The 20,441-nt window shown below is 45.4% G+C and overlaps 3 long non-coding RNA genes and 1 other non-coding gene across 7 annotated transcripts; 2 read left to right on the top strand and 2 right to left on the bottom strand.

Moving 5' to 3' along the window:
- Positions 1 to 2,378: 2,378 nt before the first annotated feature.
- Positions 2,379 to 4,763, bottom strand: LOC114851036 (uncharacterized). The gene is made up of 2 exons (XR_003784975.2): positions 3,250 to 4,763; positions 2,379 to 3,150 (listed from the first exon to the last, which is right to left on the bottom strand). It is a non-coding gene; the product is annotated as an uncharacterized LOC114851036 (long non-coding RNA).
- Positions 4,735 to 4,872, top strand: LOC114851542 (U4 spliceosomal RNA). The gene has a single exon (XR_003785163.1). It is a non-coding gene; the product is annotated as a U4 spliceosomal RNA (small nuclear RNA).
- A 1,686-nt stretch (positions 4,873 to 6,558) lies between these two features.
- Positions 6,559 to 14,835, top strand: LOC129603785 (uncharacterized). Of its 2 annotated transcripts, XR_008694006.1 has the most exons (3): positions 6,559 to 8,074; positions 13,591 to 14,159; positions 14,506 to 14,835. It is a non-coding gene; the product is annotated as an uncharacterized LOC129603785 (long non-coding RNA). The 2 variants fall into 2 exon arrangements; XR_008694005.1 differs by lacking the exon at positions 6,559 to 8,074 and having other exon boundaries at positions 13,334 to 14,159.
- LOC121202086 (uncharacterized) lies at positions 14,828 to 18,846 on the bottom strand. Of its 3 annotated transcripts, XR_008694002.1 has the most exons (3): positions 18,675 to 18,846; positions 15,399 to 15,572; positions 14,828 to 15,204 (listed from the first exon to the last, which is right to left on the bottom strand). It is a non-coding gene; the product is annotated as an uncharacterized LOC121202086 (long non-coding RNA). The 3 variants fall into 3 exon arrangements; XR_008694001.1 differs by lacking the exon at positions 18,675 to 18,846 and having other exon boundaries at positions 15,389 to 15,938; XR_008694000.1 differs by lacking the exon at positions 18,675 to 18,846 and having other exon boundaries at positions 15,399 to 15,938.
- Between the last annotated feature and the right edge of the window lie 1,595 nt (positions 18,847 to 20,441).

Genomic DNA, 20,441 nt, shown 5'->3' with positions numbered 1-20,441 from the left:
AGAGTTGTCCTTTTGTGCGATTTATTGAAATAATAAAGAAAATAAAAATAATGGGGAAAGCAAATCAAAAGCATGGATGTTGATCGTGCACATCAACAAACCAAAAACCAGCTGGGGAGATCAGTGCACACACCACGAAGGTGTGATGCAAAGAGCCCACGATCCTAAAGTTGCTTCTGCCTTTTAGCTTCTCTGTCCGACTAGGGTGGAATGTCTTTCTAACCCAATCAAATTACATGCACCATCTCCTCCCTGTTGCAGTGTGTGTGAAGATATTTACATTCTCACACCTGCATCGCTGACGTCCAACTATCTGTGAGAAAGGAGCACCAAGTCTCAACAGACAGAGACACAACTCGCTGACCTTGGGTTTGGGAGCTAGAGTTGAGAGTCTATCAGGCAGAGACAACCATTGAACAATCTAGGTGAAATGTCAAATGCATACAGTAAGACAAAACATAAGATATTAATTGCAGAACATAAGTCATAAATCGTATAATAACTGCATAGAAGTAAGGAAGAGACATAGAAATAAGGAAGAGACAATTAGAAATAAGGAAGAGACAATTTTTCCCATAACAGTAAAGTACATATACTTTAAAAATAACCCTTGCATTATAAGAACTAGTGGAACGTAGGAAATCAGTCTTTGCGCTGATACTTTGGGCAATCTAGAGTTTCCAGTGAGCCTATAACTGTCCTTGAACTGTTGGAGGACGCATTAGAAAACCAACACAGAAAAAATGTAAACTTCACACAAAAAAGCTCCTGATTGATGAAGCCAGATCAGCAAAGTGAGCAAAGAAACAGCAAGTGGATCACATCTTGTAGGAACGGAGCGCTTCTACAACCTGAGTGACTTCTTCTTTTGTCTATTAAATGGCGGGTGGCAACCAACTGAAAGGTGCATTAGCGCCATCTACTATGCTAGTGCGCACAGTGAATGAAACAAAATGTTGCAGGTACATTTAGGGGTCCAGGTTTGTCTTGGTGGGGTCGAAGCTGGTTCTGTGAGTGGTCAATAGAATGCAGACGTACCCAGTCCGCAAAATTTGAAACAATGGTTCTTGAACCGTATTGGATAAACTCTCAAAAATGTGAAATAAGTAGGGGGCGTACTTCTAACACACCAGGAGTGTCTTAACATGAACCATGGAGTCAAATAATTGTACAAGAATTTCCAAAAAGTGAATATTGCATGTGCAGGCACCTTTAAAGTAATATTAAATAATATAATAATATTAAATTATATATTAAGATATTATTGAAGAACATGCTACATGATTATATCCTCATAAAAATGGTTGTGCCTTAGAAAGCAGATGTAGACACACATTTTGGAGCAAGTTTTAAATAAGTAGGTCTAATGGTTTGGACGCTATTGAATTAATCATTTCTTGAAAATCTGAATAATTTATCCACGGTCCCTAAGTCAACGTCTTCATGTATGGAGCGGTCTCATTCTATGTCCGCGTAGCGAACGCGAAACGCGGATCGCTTGTTCAAACATGGACCGCTTGTCTGGAGTAACTTTCTGTCGAGTGTCTGTTGAATATTCAATGTCAAACCAACTTCACCGTGGTCATCCACCGGATGTACTCTGGCTCATAGAAGAAACCGCGAATATCAGACTGTGCTGTAGAACTCGCTGTCTTCTAAAAGCTTTACAGCGGGACATTTGGCCATTGAATATTAGTGCTGGAAAAACAATGGTGGATAGAGCATTTGCGCTCCAGCAGGCTGACCCCGCCCCTCTCACTTTTGAAGGGGCAGGTACAGAGGAAACCAGGAAGCACTAGTTGTAGTCTGTTAGCCCGAGGCAAACCATCTGCCAGGCTTGACTGGCTTTGGTCAACCCCCATTGTGATCAGTGTTCCTTTAAGGTCTATAACTTTTTGTATTAATTTGATGTCAAGTGAAATAGTATTTTTTTTTCTTATGATATACATTTATATTTGTTTTTTTCCTCTGGGCTCATTGTTTCAGGTTATCTGGTACAGCCACCTTCTTTCAGTGTCCTCTATAAAACTTAAGGATATGTTTTATTATTGAACAATAAGAAAAGATATTTTCCTTTAACAGGCACCATGTGAAAATAGCGATATTGTAATGTTTTTTAACAGTTGTCAGTAGCACAGTCATTGTGTTTGAAAAGCAGAGAATCGAATAATAGTTTTCAAATAAATGTTGTAATGTAAAGAGTTCAGTATTTGCTTTTCAGTATTAATCAGGTTTCAAACTGAATCGAGCTGGATCAAGAGCAGTGATCGTTTCATTGAACTAAGCGATACTGGAGTCCTGGATTGAGAGGGTTAGAAAGTAAAGTTTGGATCCCATTAATATCTTATAATAAATGATTTCATGAATTTATTCAAAGATCAAATTTTGAAAACTTTATTCAGCTGATGCAAAAGAACAAAAAAGGTGTATGGTGAGTTAACAGTACATGAATAGATCATAATAAATTGTGTTAGGTTTTGATGGACATACTGGCTGCTGTGGACCCAGCAATCCATCAGCCAAGGATTCCACAGGTCTCCCCACATACTGAATCTGATGTTTTGAGAGTCATGGTTCTTTCCCTATTTAACCTTATAAATGCATAAATGTAAGAAAAGCAAGAATAGAAGTTATTATAACAGCCTAATAAAACACCTGTACTAGGCATGTATGTATTGATTTTGAATAAACAGCTCTCTAGTACACAGCAGGAACAACACTGCTCAGGCTGAACAATCTTGATTATAACCACTGTCTTTAAGCATGTCCTATGTAATGTTCAGGCTCATCACGGAAGCACTGCATTCTGATATATCCATTGAACATTACACCATCATCATAGGTACAGTGAGGAAAACTGCCCCCTCCTCTACAGAGCACCAGACCATAACGTGCAGTAGATGTAATAGGTCCGTTACGTCCCTGGCAGAGACCAATGACTGTATCATTGGGGTCCATAATGAAGGTGTTTGTGTATTTACAGTCCCTCGCAGCACGGTTGATGGGCTTCATGTGGTCCTTACATGTTCTGAAGTTTCCACTGATCAGGTGTTTCTGACGGAAGCTTAACCAAGTAGTTGTAGGCACAGAGAGAGTTTCAGAGAGAAACAGGGTCAGAAGCAGGCAGGTAAACTTCATCTTCATGATTTCCTGAATAAAACACAGGATAATTGTTTAGATTCTGAATAGTAAAATAGAAAAATAATAATTTTAGTACTCAATTCTACACCATTTAGAAATAACACGTACCATGTTGCCCTTGTTGATGAGTTGTTGGTTGCTGGTTCAACTGTTGTGGTTGAGGCAGGAGTTGGTCAAAGTCTGAATCAGTGGGTTTATATATTGTGCAGTACGTTGCTCATTTAAATGATGTGTTAATATATTAAATAATTCTGTGTATGTTGTAAAAGCGGCCCTGGTGGGCAGGACTTCAGTATCTTTACCACCCACTGGCTCAGTGATCTCACTTTGTACACATAACAGAATCACAGCTGTGTATGTTTAAAGTTAATCATTAAATTGGTTAATTGTACTGTAGAAAACATGTAATTCAGTGGACATATTCAGCTTTTGTTTTGTATTGTGTTTTAAATAACAAGTAATAGTTTTTATGGCAGCATTTTTCACCAGACTGATAATATCACTTTCAGAGGTGGCATGTACATTGAGTGGTGACCAGACACCTGTGACGAGCAAGGATAAATTCAGTAATCGCACCCACCCAACAATGTGTGAGTCTATCCACACACACACACACACACACACACACACACACACACACACACACACACACACACACACACACACACACACACACACGCTTATTCCCACTTATTCCCACTAGCTCTGCAACTATTTCACTCTACCTTGGACACACACCCAGAATAGACCCGTGGGCCACTGTACTGCAGCCAGGAGCATCATAGGCCATATAGTTTATTCCTTCATTAGCTTTAGCTTACTCAGGAGTTTTTTGACATCCTGAACGTTTCTGACTCAGGTTTCTGTCTCAGGTCCTACATATTTCCAATGTTCCCATATTTGAAAACTTGGTTGCTTCAACAATTTTAGAGAATCCACAATTACAATAAGCCTCCTGTGCTGCAGTGGACTGTTTGGTGGCAAAATGTTTAGATTGGTCTGACACAGGAGATCCATAGAATATTCTTGAAGTGATTTCCTGTCTTATGGCCACGTGGCCTTGATTAAAACTTACAGGGCTCAGTTTGGAGATTAACTACTTATCTATGCAGCTATGCACAGTTTCACTATACTAAACTTAAGCAGAATGTTGTAATGAGCAAATAAGCAACTGACACTGTTTATGAAAAACAGCTAAATTAAATAGAAAACTTGCACAACTACATGCATTTGTCACACTTCTGCAAGTTACTCAATTGTTATTTAGCAATATGTTGACTCAGTATGAGGAACTGAAAGGTCAAAGTACGACAGATGGAGTAGCGCTGCCAGGTGTGGTCCATGACAGATCAAGAGCTAAAGTTCCGTACAGAAATCAACAAAATCATTAAAAGTTATAATGAATTTTGGATTATAACACTGTTTTAATATGTTGAACTAAACCATGCACCAAGGAAAGATTTCTGTTTTTCCTTAAACACTAAATTTCCAGAAACATCAGAAAACTAGGAGTCAGCACTTAGAGAAGTAAAAAAGGAAGTTTGGTGGGGTGTGCAGATGTTAGAGGCCCCTCCTCTCTAACGTCTGTGCATCATTCTTTCGCAGTGGCAGTATTGTAGCCTATGAGGTTTATCCAAGGCGCGATTATTGCTAGTTGAAAACTTTACCCAATACCCCGCCTTGATGACTTGACCTGGTCGGCTATGGCAATTCCGCAATACCACTTACAGTAGTAGTAAGTAGTACTGTAGAAATGTTCTGTCTGGTTAAATGCTTTATACTTAATGATTTCATGAAGTTAATAAAAGATCAAATGCTGAAAACTTTATTTAGCTGATGCAAAAGAAGAAAGCAGAGTAATACAAGTGTATGGTAAGATAACAGTACACGATCAGATGATAATAAATTGTGTTTCTCCTACATAAGCACTCCTCAGGATCCGATAGAAACAGTGGCTGCTGTCATAGAAAACAAAATGAGTCATGTGTACATTTTTATTTAACCCAGTCACTCAACATCTTTCAGATGCAACAAAATAATGATTAAAAACTGCATAAGACATCCTCTAACATGATCTCTAATAAGTCAGTGGATCTCTGGACCAGGTCCAGTGGACCCAGGAGTCTGTCCACCAAAGAAGACACACAAGGTACTTTTCCTACAGCTGGAGCTTCTTTCCACATATTGAATCTGTTGTTTGCAGTTTTGGCAGTGGTGTTTTGTTCTGAAGTCTCCACTGATCAGGTGTCTCTGACTGAAGCTCAATGGAGGATACTGGTAAGCAGAGATTGTTTTAGAGAGAAACTCAGAAGCAGGGAGGTGAACCTCATCGTCACGATTTCCTGAATAAAAACAAGACAATTATTTATAATCTGAAACAAATAATAGTTGTGAATAAATTTTAATCTAAACCTCTTGCTTTGTTATACTACACCGTGTAGCTAAGGAGCAGGGTGTGGCCCTTTCTGCCAGTCTAACAGGACCTTTGAGAAAGAAATCTCTTGGTGAGTGATTAGTTGGTTGCTGGGTTCTCCTGTTGTGGTCCAGGCAGGAGTTAGTCAAAGTCTGAATCCTCAGCTTGATTGCTGTACAGTAGGTTCATATATGTTGCAGCATGTTGCTCGAGTTTGAATGATGAACATTTATTTTGATATGTTAAAAAAATGTGTAAGTTGCAAGAGTTACCACTCACTGGCCCTGTAACCTCACTTTCTACACTGTATTGTTGTGCTTTACTAACATAAACCACAAGTTTATATGTTTTTACTGAGAGACATCATTTACATGTAGATTTTTAGAGTACTGAAAATACAAGACAGGAAAAGTTGCTGATTAAATAAATACTAAATGGAGAAGTGTAAATGTTGTTTCAATGTGCATATTCATGAATGATGAAACACATCTAGATTAACAAGAAAACTGCTATTTAGCAACAAGTAAGAAGACGTAAAAGGTCTCTCACACACACGCACGCGCGCGCACGCACGCACGCACGCACGCACGCACGCACGCACGCACGCACGCACACACACACACACACACACACACACACACACACACACACACACACACACACACACACACTTTAGGATGTTCTAAACACAACCTGAGTGATGAAATAAGTTGAACCTGTTTAATACATTTGAATCTGACCAGCCCCCAGTCTCTTACCACACGGCTCCCTCTTCACATCTCTAGTCCAAGAATCTCCCCCCAGCTGCAGTTGTTCACACCTCAGCACCACACAGTCCACTGTGCCCTTTCTCCAACCACAACACAGGGCCCACCACCCAAAGCTCCAGACGACCTCCGCCCACCCCCCTCTGCCTCACTTTGAACCAGGTTACCAGGTCAGAAGGGAGTTAAGAAGGACAAAGGCCAGGAAGGCAACAGGCAGGAAAAGATTGAAATCAGCTCCAGGCTCCTCAGAGAGTGTGCAGACCAGCTCAGTGAGGTCCTCTTGGAACAGTATAATACAAGAGTAACTACTAAAATGGCCAGTGAGTGTATTCCTGTTTCTTACAAGGCTTCAGTCTGGGTGTGACTGACAAGGTATTTTTTTGCTGGATAAACGTCTTTATTGCACATTTCTGTATATACAGTAGCTTTTACTGTTAACCACTATAACCACCTTTACGCTTTTTTTACAATGTACAAGTACTAGTATAAGTTTGAGTTTATTCAAAGTAAAGTTTGTTGTTAAAGGTCTCTAAAGAACAAAAGAACTCCTAACAAAGACTGGTTTGGATTTATTTTAATAATAAATATTTATTATGCGCCCACCATTTCTGTGTTAACATTAAAAATGCAACTATAAACCGATCAGATTAGTGGACAGTCATTCTGTATCATAGACTATTTGCTAAACCACATTATGACAGAAGAGCTGGACAGTTTAGAGTCTGTCATCAGGGATCACTAATTGAAAGTTACAGTTACAGCATAGAAGAAACAGGTGAAACAGGGCACAGAGCAGGTGGTGGAAATAGATCAGTCAGGTGTAATTGTAACATAGTTAAAGTGTACGCTAGTTAAATCCAGCTAAAAGGGGCAATTCGCCACCTGCTGGTAAAATGTTGCACATACCTTCGGTATTAAATACAAGGGATTATGGGTAATCTTCAGAAGCGCGAAGGATTTCCCCAGAGGTAACGTGCCTGTGAATGTGCCCGTGGGCAAAGTGTGTAAACTTCATTAAAAAAATATATGAAAGTTTTACCAGTACTATGAGGCTGATGGTAGCGGTATGCTAATTGTTTTCGCCATGGTTTTGTTAACTTATGAACCATTTTGCTTTGTTTTATCTTAAAATGTTGAAGCTTTAAGCTAGCTAGCTAACTCTAATGGTGCTGTCTCTCCAGACGGAGCGTATACAAGCAGATTGCCCACAGCACATGATTCTGTTTTGCCTTTTTCCCTTTTCCCTTGTGAAACTACAGGTATGTCATTTTTGCTTGATAATGTTTAAGATTATATTTATTATCTGGCCCAGTTACATGCTTTAAGTGGAGCTGTAATTTGTTGTTAAGTGTTTCATATTGTAATGAAAATATAAGAAGGGTAATGATCCAGTGTAAGCTACACTGTAGGTATGTTATACTTCATATTAATTATTCTTTACTGTTGTAAGGTTAGGATAATTTTTGTTTATTTATTTTTACCTTCTTCATAAACACATAGTCCACTATATGATCTCATTATAGACAGTTGCGAACTATGTATGGGTAATCTTGAGAAGCGCGAAGGAGTTCCCCAGAGACGGAGCGCATACAAGCAGATTGCCCACAGCACATGATCCTGTTTTGCCTTTTTCCCTTTTCCCTTGTGAAACTACAGTTGCTGAATAAACCTGCTGTTACCAACATCTAGAGCAGCTCCGAGTGGTCATTAACAAAGAAAAGAAAAGAGACAGACAGAAGACATGACACCAGAGGTAACATAATGAAGCACTTCCATTTTTAATATCATCAAATGCACCTTAAAGTCTGATGTAACTTTGGAGCGATGGATGACAGAGGGGGAACACACCTTTACTAAGACTGGGAGGCAACACACTGGATTTTAGCTGTTGACATGTATTTATCAGTAAAACAGAGTGGACACTTTTCTTTTCCGCCAAAGCGTTTCTTCATGTCTCCTTGAAGTAAACAGGAAATCTTGTTGGTGTTCATCCAATGAATGTTCATGATTCCAATGTATTTGATTTGGAATCTGGGTCCAAACTAAAAGTCTTTCCTTTTGGATTATCATACATGTTTTTGGCTGTCCTGTTGGTCTCCTTTTAATACCTGGTGTCCGGTTTTGGTTTTGGTTTCCGTTTTAGTCTGAAGGACTTCCTGTTTTCATCCATGTTGTCATGTTCTAGTTCCTGTTTTATTTTTATGGACTTCCTGTTTCTCCCAGATCACACAAACTAGGCATCGAAATACTAGAGGCCGAATTTTTGTGGCGTGAGTATGTGGGAGTGCAGGCGTTCTTTGACAGACTTCGGCTAATTCATGCTCCCATTCCTGTCGCCACTCCGGCGGTTCAAGCTCTCGTTCCTGTCGCCGTTTCGTCGGCTCCAGCCCAAGCTCCGGACGCCGATGTCTTTGTTCGCCACTCGGACCCAGTCACAGAAACCCAGCCCGCGCCGCTCCCACTTCAACCGACAGTCAGTCGTAGGCGCTCCGTACGACGTCGGCGGGGGCACGGTTCCAAGGTCCAGGGCCTAGAGGCCTCGGTCGCTGTGTCTGAACGGCTCTCTCCCCCGGCAGAGGATCTCTCCGGCCCGCTGGCTGACTGCCTCACTGCAATAGCAGGCATCCCGGACAGCATCGTCCAGCGGATCCACCTCCACTGTACTCCTCCGTTTGCATTCCTTTTCACCCACCTTATGAACACCGCTGATTCAACAGCTGACCAGGGCACAAGTGAACTATTGTTGTCACTCAGGCTCTAGTCCAGTTTTGTCACGTGCAGGTTTCGTCACTGCTGGCTCCGGAAAGGAGGCCGCAAGCAGCACTGCCGGCTCCGTAGAGGAGGCCGCAAGCAGCACTGCCAGCTCCAGAGAGGACGCCGTTCCAGTTTCTGTCGGCTCCAGTGTGTCAGGGAACGCTCGGATGAGGACCCAAATGCACAGCGTACACAGGTTGACGGTGATCAAGGGTGGTTTATTCCAGATTAGGCGAGGTCAGTTCAGGCAGAGTCATACACGAAAGACAGGAGTAACAATACAGAGTCGTCAGGCGGAGAAGCGTGGTCAGGCAGGCAAGGTCAGCAACAGGCAACGGTAGATGATCAAGGCAGACGTGACAGGCAGGGATAAGGCAGGCTCAGAGTCAACGAACAACACAGGGTACACGATTTAAAGCAGGACTAGATCAACGGACGGGACTACGACAGGAACACACAAAACAACGATCTGGCAAAGTACGAGGGTGAGAGGTGGAGCTTAAATACAAGGTGAGTGATGACTGATGAACTGCAGGTGTGTACAATGACCGGGTGAAGCAGGAACAGCTGTGATGTAACGTAAACCGGAAGGTGAAGCTAGAACCAAAAACAGAGACCGGGAGATTACCAAAATAAAACAGGAACTACTGTGCTAAAACGGGATACAACAAGAAACAAAACCCCAGATCGTGACACAGTGAGGACGCCGTCCCAGTCCCTGACGCTCCAGTGAGGACGCCGTCCCAGTCCCTGTCGGCTCCAGTGAGACCGACAGGAACCGAAGCTGGAGCGACCTCCTCCTGGAGGTTGACAGGAACCGAAGCTGGAGCGCTGGAGCAAGATCACCACCCAGTTAAAACTGGGTGGTGATCTCCCCCAGGGCCAGTGGGCGAGGCCACAACTGGCCTCAGCCCGTAGGTGTGTGTGAGTGAATGGTTGTCTGTCTATGTGTTGCCCTGCGATGGACTGGTGACCCGTCCAGGGTGTACTCTGCCTCTCGCCCGTAGCCAGCTGGGTTAGGCTCCAGCACCCCCGTGACCCCACACTAGGGAGTAAGCGGTTTAGAAAAGAATTAGAGAATACTTTTTATGTTGAGCAATAATTACATTAATCTAATTAGGTTTTTAAAAGTTACAGTACCCAAAACTCATGTAATAATATAAGAATCTAATTAAAATTTTTATGTAGGTGCAATCCTGCAGGCATAAAAAGAACGTGGCTAATAATGAAATGTAAAAACATAATTTAAACAGGTAAGGCACCATCATGTCATGGGTGTAGACTACCTGACTTTACAACAATTGACATATTAAATGACTAAATAGCATGCAGAGTATAGCAGTGCAGCAGCGTTTTCAACATGGGTGTAATGTTTTCAAACAATTAAATCATTTGACTTCTACTCAGCCAACAGAAAGAAGGCAGAGGCTAGAACAAATGGTGTTGCTGGTGTTTCAGATTAGCCTCACTGAAACAAATTAATTACCACATACCTGCAATCCTGTGAAACTCCTCCTCTTTAATGGCTCTGAGGAGTTTGTGGCGGGCGGCACGGTGGTGCGGTGGGTAGCACTGTCGCCTCACAGCAAGAAGGTTTGGGTTCGATTCCCGGAGGCGTGTGTGGAGTTTGCACGTTCTCCCCGTGTCTGCGTGGGTTCTCTCCGGGTTCTCCGGCTTACTCCCACAGTCCAAAGACGTGCATTAGGTTGATTGGCTTCTCTCCATTGCCCGTAGGTGTGAGTGTGTGTGTGAATGGTTGTCTGTCTATGTGTTGCCCTGCGATGGACTGGCGACCCGTCCAGGGTGTACCCTGCCTCTCGCCCATAGCCAGCTGGGATAGGCTCCAGCACCCCCGTGACCCCGCACTAGGGAGTAAGAAAAGTAAGGTTAAGAAAATGGATGGATGGAGTTTGTGGCTTCACTAATATGCTTAGCATCTCCAATGTTATAAAGAAAACTAAAAAAACGTAACGCAACACAAAGAATCTGCTGGGATGTACGAGCACAACCACGGTGGGTGATGTGTCTGATGAATGGTTGGATAGGATTAATAATATATGTTATGGAGGCTCGAGAAAAATGGTACCGCTCAAATAAATATGCACGGCGATATGAAAATTAACTTGTGGCGTCAAAATCCTCTCGCAATGCCATCCATCCATCCATTTTCATCCGCTTATCCGGGGCCGGGTCGCAGGGGCAGCAGTCTGAGCAGAGAGTTCCAGATTTCCTTCTCCCTGGACACTTCCTCCAGCTCTTCCGGTGCGACCCCAAGGCGTTCCCAGGCCACCCGAGAGACGTAGTCTCTCCAGCGGGCCTGGGTCTTCCTCTGGGCCGCGTACCGGTGGGACATGCCCGGAACACCTCCCCAGGGAGGCGTCCAGGAGGCATCTGAACCAGATGCCCGAGCCACCTCAACTGGCTCCTCCGATGTGGAGGAGCAGCGACTCTACTCCGAGCTCCTCCCAGGTGACAGAGCTCCTCACCTTATCTCTAAGGGAGCGCCCAGCCACCCTGCGGAGGAAGCTCATTTCAGCCGCTTGTATCCGTGACCTTGCCCTTTCGGTCATGACCCAAACCTCATGACCATAGGTGAGGGTAAGAACGTAGATTGACCAGTAAATTGAGAGCTTTGCTTTTTGGCTCAGCTCCCTCTTCACCACGAGGGACCGATACACCGACCGCATTACTGCAGCTGCCGCACCGATCCATCTGTCAAAGTCACGTTCCTTCCTTCCCTCACTCGTGAACAAGACCCCAAGATACTTAAACTCCTCCAATTGAGGCAGGAACTCTCCTCCAACCTGGAGAGTGCAAACAACCTTCGAGAACCATGGCCTCAGATTTGGAGGAACTGATTCTCATCACAGCCGCTTCACACTCAGCTGCAAACAGCACCAGCGCATGCTGGAGGTCTTGGCCCGATGAAGCCAACAGGACAACATCATCTGGAAAAAGCAGAGATGCTATCCTGTGGTCCCCAAACCAGACCCCCTCCGGCCCCTGGCAGCGCCTAGAAATTCTGTCCATAAAAGTAATGAACAGAACCGGTGACAAAGGGCAGCCCTGCCGAAGTCCAAAATGCACCGGGAACAGGTCGGACTTATTGCTGGCAATGCGAACCAAGCTCCTGCTCCGGTTGTACAGAGACTGAACAGCCCTTAGCAAAGAGCCCTGGACTCCATACTCGCAGAGCATCCCCCACAGGATGTCACGAGGGACGCGGTCGAATGCCTTCTCCAAATCAACAAAAGACATGTAGACTGGTTGGGCAAACTCCCACAAACCCCCAAGCACCCTGCTGAGCGAATTCTCCTCTCCAGTACCCTGGCATAGACTTTCCCAGGGAGGCTGAGAAGTGTGATCCCCCTATAGTTGGAACACACTCTCCTATTCCCCTTTTTGTGAAGAGGGACAACCACCCCGGTTGTCCAGTCCAGAGGAACTGTCCCCCTCCTCCACGCGATGTTGCAGAGGCGTGTCACCCAAGACAGCCCCACAACATCCAGAGACTTGAGGTACTCAGGACGGATCTCATCCACCCCCGCTGCTCTGCCACCGAGGAGCTTACTAACGACCTCGGTGACCTCAGCCTGGTTGATGGGTGAGTCCGCCTCTGATTCCCCTGTCTCTGCTTCCTCAGCAGAAGGCATGTCAAAGGGGTTGAGGAGATCCTCAAAGTACTCCTTCCACCGTCCAATAACATCCCCAGTTGAGGTCAACAGCTAACCACCTCCACTGAAAACAGAGTTGGTAAAGAATTGCTTCCCCCTCCTGAGGCGCCGAACAGTTTGCCAGAATCTCTTTGAGGCCGAGCGATAGTCCTCCTCCATGGCCTCCTCAAACTCCTCCCAGGCCCGAGTTTTTGCCTCCGCAACGGCACAGGCTGCAGCACGCTTGGCCTGCCGGTACCCATCAGCTGCCTCAGGAGTCCCACAGGTCAACCACACCTGGTAGGACTCCTTCTTCAGCTTGATGGCGTCCCTTACCTCCGGTGTCCACCACCGGGTTCGGGGAATAACACCACGACAGGCACTGGAGAACCAGTGCCGCGTTGACAGTTGAGTCGGAGAACATGGTCCACTCGGACTCTATGTCGCCAACCTCCCTCGGAATCTGGTCGAAACTCTCCCGGAGGTGTGAGTTGAAGGTCTGTCTCGCAATACCGTGTGAATTAATACAGCGTCGTCATCTACAGGATCGTCTAGGAACGGACGGTCTGTAATTAAACACTGTTCACTTTAAAAAGGGGCAGAGACCGAAGGAAACTCTGGGTTTCCCGAATAAAACCTGCTCCTGACCAGGTTAGGTTCACTGAGTGAGTTGCCATAGTAACTGACTCTGAGTTTCAATTACCTCGCTTCTTGAAACAGGTTTAAACTTATCCCACTTTACGGGTTTAAGTTCTTCAAGTTCCTCATTTCGGGGTTAAATTCAAAGTTTCCACAAAACCTCCTTCTTGAAACGGGCCCCTGATCTTTTCTAAAATGTAAATGTTCTGAATTTTTTAAACAGCTGGAGAAGTTCTGTTCTGTGCTGGTGGCGGTTGGATGAGCCAAGAACCAGCTGTCCCGAATCACTGAGCAGAGGAAGAAGCAGCCAGAGGTGTAAGCAGCTGTACAGGACACACTGGGGCAACTACTGCTCTTGTGGCACCAAGAGATGATCATTGAAAAGGTGAAGACCAAATGCTATGCAGCAGCTCAACAAGACCTCAACCAACCAGCCCAGAGAAGAAGCTCATGACAAGATCCAACAGCAGATGCTGTTAGAGGATCCAGTCCTCTGCCAAGAAGAAACAAGATGGTGCAGGACGTTATCTGTGGTCAGGAAAGAAGCAGCTGTCATCATGACAACAACCAAGTCATTTTAAAGCAGACATCTACATGTCACCACCACCATCCCTGCTGCTGCTGATCAACTCCCTGCACCTCAACAGTGACCAGGCCTCTGAGCAGCGTGTCTGCATCCACAGCACTTGCTGACATCTGTGGGTCCTCTACAGCCTGGAACCATCAGCCCCATGCCCAGCAGCAGGACACATTAATCCTGGAGGACAGCAGGTGCTACCAACACAAGCTAAGGTAATGAACACAAGGTGTCCAGAGACCAAAGCTGCTGCTGCTGTGGTAGCTCTGACTTTTGGCTGTTTGGAGGCAGTTGATGCAGCATTGATGATGTGTTGCTACTTTACAAATAAGAAACTTGGGTTAATGAGGTCAAAGTGCTCCCAGACATGTGAGTGTAGTCTTTGTGGCAGTCTTCAAATCTCAGCACATTGATCATCAGACACGTGCAGCCATATTTCTGTCAAAAGTACTAGAAGCAGCAGATCTTGTTTGGTGCTTGGTTTTTGGAACCACATCCTCAGTTCTTGCAGCTCATCCTGTTAATTGAACAGAGTGTGGGTTTCTCCATGTTTATCTCCAGGTGAGAAGCTGCTTTACTGCTCCCAGCATCGTCTGGAAACACGCTGCTGGTATAAGCACCTACTGTACACGTCTCCTCGAACACTGAGGAGAAATGAGATGAGGAAACAGAACTAGTGGTTGGAAAAGTCCACCCTTAACCAGCTCGCATTCTGGCTTTTGACACATTTGCAGACATTAGGTTTTTACAGTTGATCCTAAATGAAGGATGTTAAAAAGCAGAAAGATCCAAGTTGTATTCTAACACTACATGTCACTGTAGAGTGGAGTAGGTTCTGATTCTAGTTCTACTGGTTGTATACTGTACATGAAAAATAAAATGGTTACCCTTGGTTCCTGGTCTTTAATTTGGACAAAAAACATGTGAACAATAAAAATCTCTTATAAAACACAAGAAACATTTGTAGAAGCTAAAGCCATTAGTTGTTCTGTACTGTAGCTCTTTGAGCCCAGAATGGTTAGAAAACAACATAGCTCCAGCTGGTAGTACAGTAAGTCCTCAGTCACTAATCTATAGAGGAGCCTGAAGAAGAATTACAATCAACACTGTCCCCAATATCTAACTACTGCATCAAATAACTCAATTTCTCCAATTGTTCTGGTTCCTGTTTCAGTCTGTTGTGGATGAAGCTCGGCTCCCAGTAACATGGACTAGTCAGAACCTCTACACACTGCTGCTGCTTCTACATCTCATCTCCACCTGCAGACAGAAAAAGAGAGCAGATCACGGAGTGTCTGTGATGGAAAGAGGCGGATAAGAGAGTTGTCTTTTGTGTGATTTATTATAGAAATAAAGGAAAATAAAAGTAATGGGAAAAGCAAATCAAAAACATGGATGTTGATCCGGTCCAATACTGCTGAAAGCAGCACAGACTGACTCCAACCTCTAATGACTTCAGAGTCTGCAGTCGATAGTCTGGACTCTGCACCAGGTCACGAAGACGCTTCACTGATGAATCCTGCAGGTTGTTGTCACTCAGGTCCAGTTGTGTCAGATGTGACGGGTTGGACTTTAGAGCTGAGACCAGAGAATCACAGCTGATCTCTGACAAATTGCAGCGTTTAAATCTGAATAAAGAATCAAAGATGAAACAGTAAAAAACAAAGAGTTAGTTGAAACCATTTAGACTCTCACTGTGTGTTTGGAGCAGAAGACGTTTCAGAAAGTAACAGTTCATAACCTAGAAGGTCCAAACAGTGGAATCAACAGATTTCAGGTTAAATGAGGTACTGATCATAGATTCTGTATTTTCAGATTCATTAAACTTTGTTTTGTTGTTGTTGTTGTTTGTTTGTTATTCTCAGTAATGAAATAAAATAATAAAACAACAACTGAATCAAACTAAAACGAAACAGTGAAAGGACAAAAGCACAAAAGTGTTAGGAACTCGGAGACCAGACGAGACTGAACCTAAATGCAACAAGAGGAGTGGACTAAGGTCCAAGTGACGTTTATTTACAGATATCAAGAAAACAAAAACAAACTGAGGGTCACTGCAAAGGCAGGAGAAGGCCCACTAAAACAAAAGCAGATAACAGAAGGTCACTACCGAACAGGGGCCAATACACAAAAACAAATAAATAGAACTAGGAGTCACTGCACGAAGCAGGGTAGCGGTAACTGGATGTAAGTCCATATACAAAACGCAACTGGACTGGGCTGCTTAAGCCTACCATACTAAACCCAAATGCAAACACATGAGAACCACAGTGCTGCACAAACTAAACAAACACACAAATAACTACGCCAACTGAGATAACAAAGGCCACAGACCGAGGTTGGGTACGAACACAAGGTACTCAACGAAGACACACTGACAACTGAAGGAGTCTCCAGCAGCCAGCAGAACCCAAGTCGCCGGCCAGGTGGACGACCCACACCGCAGCATAGTCTACACGTCCTGATTCTTGCGCTCCGTCTGTTCATTTGTTTGAGGATGGAAGCCAGAAGACAGGCTGGCGGAGACACCCAACGCCGAACAAAAATCCCTCCACACTGCGATGAGGAACTGAGGCCCGCGATCTGACAGAATGTACTCTGGGATGCCACGCAGAACACATTGAAAATACGCAGCTCAGCCGTCTCCTTGGCTGACCCTGAAACAAAGTCAATGAAGATGTGCGACCATGGTTGGCACGGAACTGTCAAGGGGCGCAGAAACCCCTCACTCTGCAGCTCCCAGGCCACTGTCATCGGCTCTGCTCCGGACCCCTCATCCATGGCCTCCGTGACAGAGCGTTTAGCTTTCCGTTTTAGGAGCCGGGTCTATATGACAGGGTAAAGTTGAAATGTGCAAAAAATAAGGCCCACCTGGATTGCCTAGCATTAAGCCACCTGGCCATCTTAATGTACTCAAGATTCCTGTGGTCCGTCCATACCATAAACGGCTGCCCCTCCAAACAATGTCTCCACTCCTCCTCAGTTTACGTGAAAAGAAAGCACACAGCTGCACCTTGCCATCCTGTTCACTGCGTTGTGACAGAACCGCCCCCACCCCGGTGCTGGAAGCATCAGTCTCTACTATAAACTGTCTTTGTGGGTGTAATGGAAAAATTGTGCCTTTGTGCTATTTCTTCTTCCACAGTCGTCATGTGCTGGTTAGGTGCAATACTGAACTGAACATTCTTACACAAACAACTAATCTCTTGTGCCCTGACGTACATCAAGTCTAAACATCTGGTGTTCCATTTGACTGACTAATAATTTATGATACTGTATATGTTTGTCTTTTACACCCGGACTCTGGCTCCATCCTATCGGACTCCCCACCAGACCCAAGGCTGTCAAAGCGAATGCATCTTGTCTTGGAAGCTCGATGTTCCTTCCTTTAAATAACAAGACACGATGATGCAGAAGTGAGAATGCAAACATTCTTACTCACAGCGAGATAAGGTGGCAAAAACAATTCCATTGCTGCAGAGAGACATTCCACCGGAGCCAGAGAAAGGGGTTAAAAGGCAGAAGCAACTTGAGGATCGTGGGCTCTTTGCATCACACCTTCGTGGTGTGTGCACTGATCTTCCCAGCTGGTTTTTGGTTTGTTGATGTGCACGATCAACATCCCTGCTTTTGATTTGCTTTCCCCATTATTCTTATTTTCCTTTATTTTTATAATAAATCACACAAAAGACAACTCTCTAATCTGCCTCTTTATGGGAAATTTCCTCCACATGGGTCGGGAGGCAGAGGATGGGAGTGGATGTAAACCGGGACTTCAGTATATCAAAAGTAACTTTTGCCATTGCCGACCAAGCGAATAAAGCTATTGAGGTTATGAGGACATGAAGGGGAGCTGCAACGTTGCTGAAATTCCTTGTGAAATTCACATTTCTTAGCTTTAACAAACAGTTGATTCTCCAGGAGTCTCATCAAAACCGCTCTCACATGCACCTTGTGCTGGTGTGAGTCTTTAGAAAAAATTAACGAAAACAAACCTGTCGACCACGTCCCGCAGGATATCATTAACTAGAGCCTGAAACACCGCAGGGGCTTTTGTCAGACCAAAAGGCATAAATGAATACTCATAATGAACCGTGGGAGTATTGAATGCAATCTTCCACTCATTCCCCTCCCTTAAGCATAGAAGATGATAAGCGTTACATGAGTCCAGTTTAGTGAAAATAGTGGCCCCCTCTAGAAGCTCAAAGGCAGATGCCTCTGTCCTTCTTCCCCATGAAAAAAACCCTGCTTCGGATGAATGAGCCCCGCGAAGCGCCTCCGCTATGTACTGGTCCATGGCCTCACGTTCCGGCTTGATTAAGGAGAAGATTCTTCCCCTCGGCGGTGTGGAACCCAACAGGAGATCGATCGCACAATCGTGTTGTCGGTAAGGCGGCAGCGAAGTACCCCGAGCCATATCAAAGACGACTCCCACGTTGTGGTAACATGCAGGGACCCTGGATAAGTAAATTTTGGTATTGGCCTTAGCCCGTCGTTCTTTCACAATCTGCTTTGCAACCTGCAAACAATTGGCCAAACAGAATGAAGTCCAACCCAGGATACTTCCCGCAGCCCAGTCGATTTTAGGATTGTGTGTCCATAACCAAGGCATGACTAGCAACACTGGTGCCTGCCTGCAGGCATAAACATAGAGCAATGGCTCTTCCATGTGATTCCCTGAGACAGTCAATCTCAACCGTTGCCGTGCGGTGGGTGATGTGGTGAATGACCTGCTTATCCAGTGCCCGGACCACCACAGGATCCGGTATGGAAATCAGTTTGAGTTCACAAACACGGGGAAATCTCGCGACATCCAGAAAGGGTGGCCGGGAACAGTGGTTTGAAGAGGGAGATCAAGTTCACTGTGATGCTCGTCAGTGCCTCTCAACCGGCTGACGAGCGCTGTCGGGCTCCGACCTTCACACCTTCACAAAGCTCCTCATACTTAGCCACAAACTCATACATTTAGGGCCGGGGGTGGGCTCTTTCACTGGGGCCTGGGGCTGAGGCCAGTTGTGGCCTCGCCCAATGGCCCTGGTGGAGATATCACCACCCAGTTTTAACTGCAAAAAGACATTTAGGGTGGGGGGGGGCACTGTCACTGACACACCGTCAGCCAGCGGTCGTGCTCCTGGAGGTGTCACCCACCTTTAGTGCACTTTAGTTCCACACACTCACGTCCAAGCTGGGTTGCAGGGTTCTGGGGTGCCTTTTCCACTGCCCTCTGCTTCTCCCAGGTTGGGGGTGTTGGGCGGGGCTCGGGAGGAGCTGCGGTCCCTGCCTGGGGCCACGTGGGCAGCAGGCCGGAGACCTACCCTCCCCACGAATGAGATCAAGCGAATGGTGTGTGTGCGAGAATTTATCTGAGAGTGCATTGGTTCACGTATGATTGACTAGTTTGTTGTGAGAGAGTTTATGGTGTGTGTGTGTTGATGTGATGATGTGTGTTGCATGTGGGTGGGTGTATGCGTCTGTGTTTGTGTGAGTTTGTATGCGTGTGGTGCGGTTGAAGTGTGGGGGGTCCGGTTTTCCCCCCGGGGTACGATGATCGTCTGCCTGGGTGGTCTCTTTTCTGCTGACCCCCACCAATTGCTGGCCTTGTGCTGCAGGCCGGTGTGGTGCCAGGGGATGAGGTTGGGCCGATGGGGTAGGCCTCGCCCCGCTCGTGTAGGGGTGGTGGACGGGGGGTGGGCCCCACTCTGGGCACGGTGGCATCTCCTGGCGGTCTCCCTACGGACTGTGGGTCCTTGGGCTCCACTCTTTCAGGCCGACCCTCCCACTGGGGGGAGTGTTTGCCCCTGGTTCTCATGGGGCGGACAGCGTTGACCCAAGGTGGCTCACTCTGACCTCGGGTGCTGTCTCTGTGGCTGCTGCAGCTCTGCCTGGGGGGCTCTGTGTGGGCGGCTTGGGTCGCAACACCTGCCCTCCTGGAACTGAAGGTGTGTGGGCTCCCTGGCTGCTGGGATTCCTTCCTCTGCTTGCTGGATGGGCGTAGTGGCCGAGCCCCTCACATCACCCTGGCTTCCACAAGTGGCATTGTTCATGCACCAACGTCTGCCTCACCCTTTGGGTGAATAATATTAAGCTACAGCCTTACTAACCTTGTAGTGGGACACTTTCCAAATCCAACTGTAAGTATTACTGATACTTATCACTACCAATATCAATAATGTGTGAATATGGTAATTGTGGTGGTGTATGTCATGGCCTATTAGGTAGTATGAGATATGTATACTGTATCAATGCATATGTGTATGTATATGAAACTTGTATATATTTGTATGTGCACATGTGCAGAGTGAAGTTTTTTTCACGGAAGGCTCTGTCGCCAGATCTGGTTGGTTCCCTTTTCCCTTTTACATCCGATAAAAAGGAATTTTGGGAATGTTCCGGCCGGAACACAAAAAAATCTAAAGCAGGAAACCGCCAAACTCTGAAAGACGGGTTCGGGGCAATCTGAGTCTTCACTACCAGACAGCAACCTTAGACAAACAAAA

This window comes from Betta splendens, chromosome 2 (assembly GCF_900634795.4).
Source record: "Betta splendens chromosome 2, fBetSpl5.4, whole genome shotgun sequence".
Classification (NCBI taxonomy): domain Eukaryota; kingdom Metazoa; phylum Chordata; class Actinopteri; order Anabantiformes; family Osphronemidae; genus Betta; species Betta splendens.
Note: the sequence above shows the minus strand (reverse complement) of the source record. Positions and strands in the feature narration are given on the sequence as shown.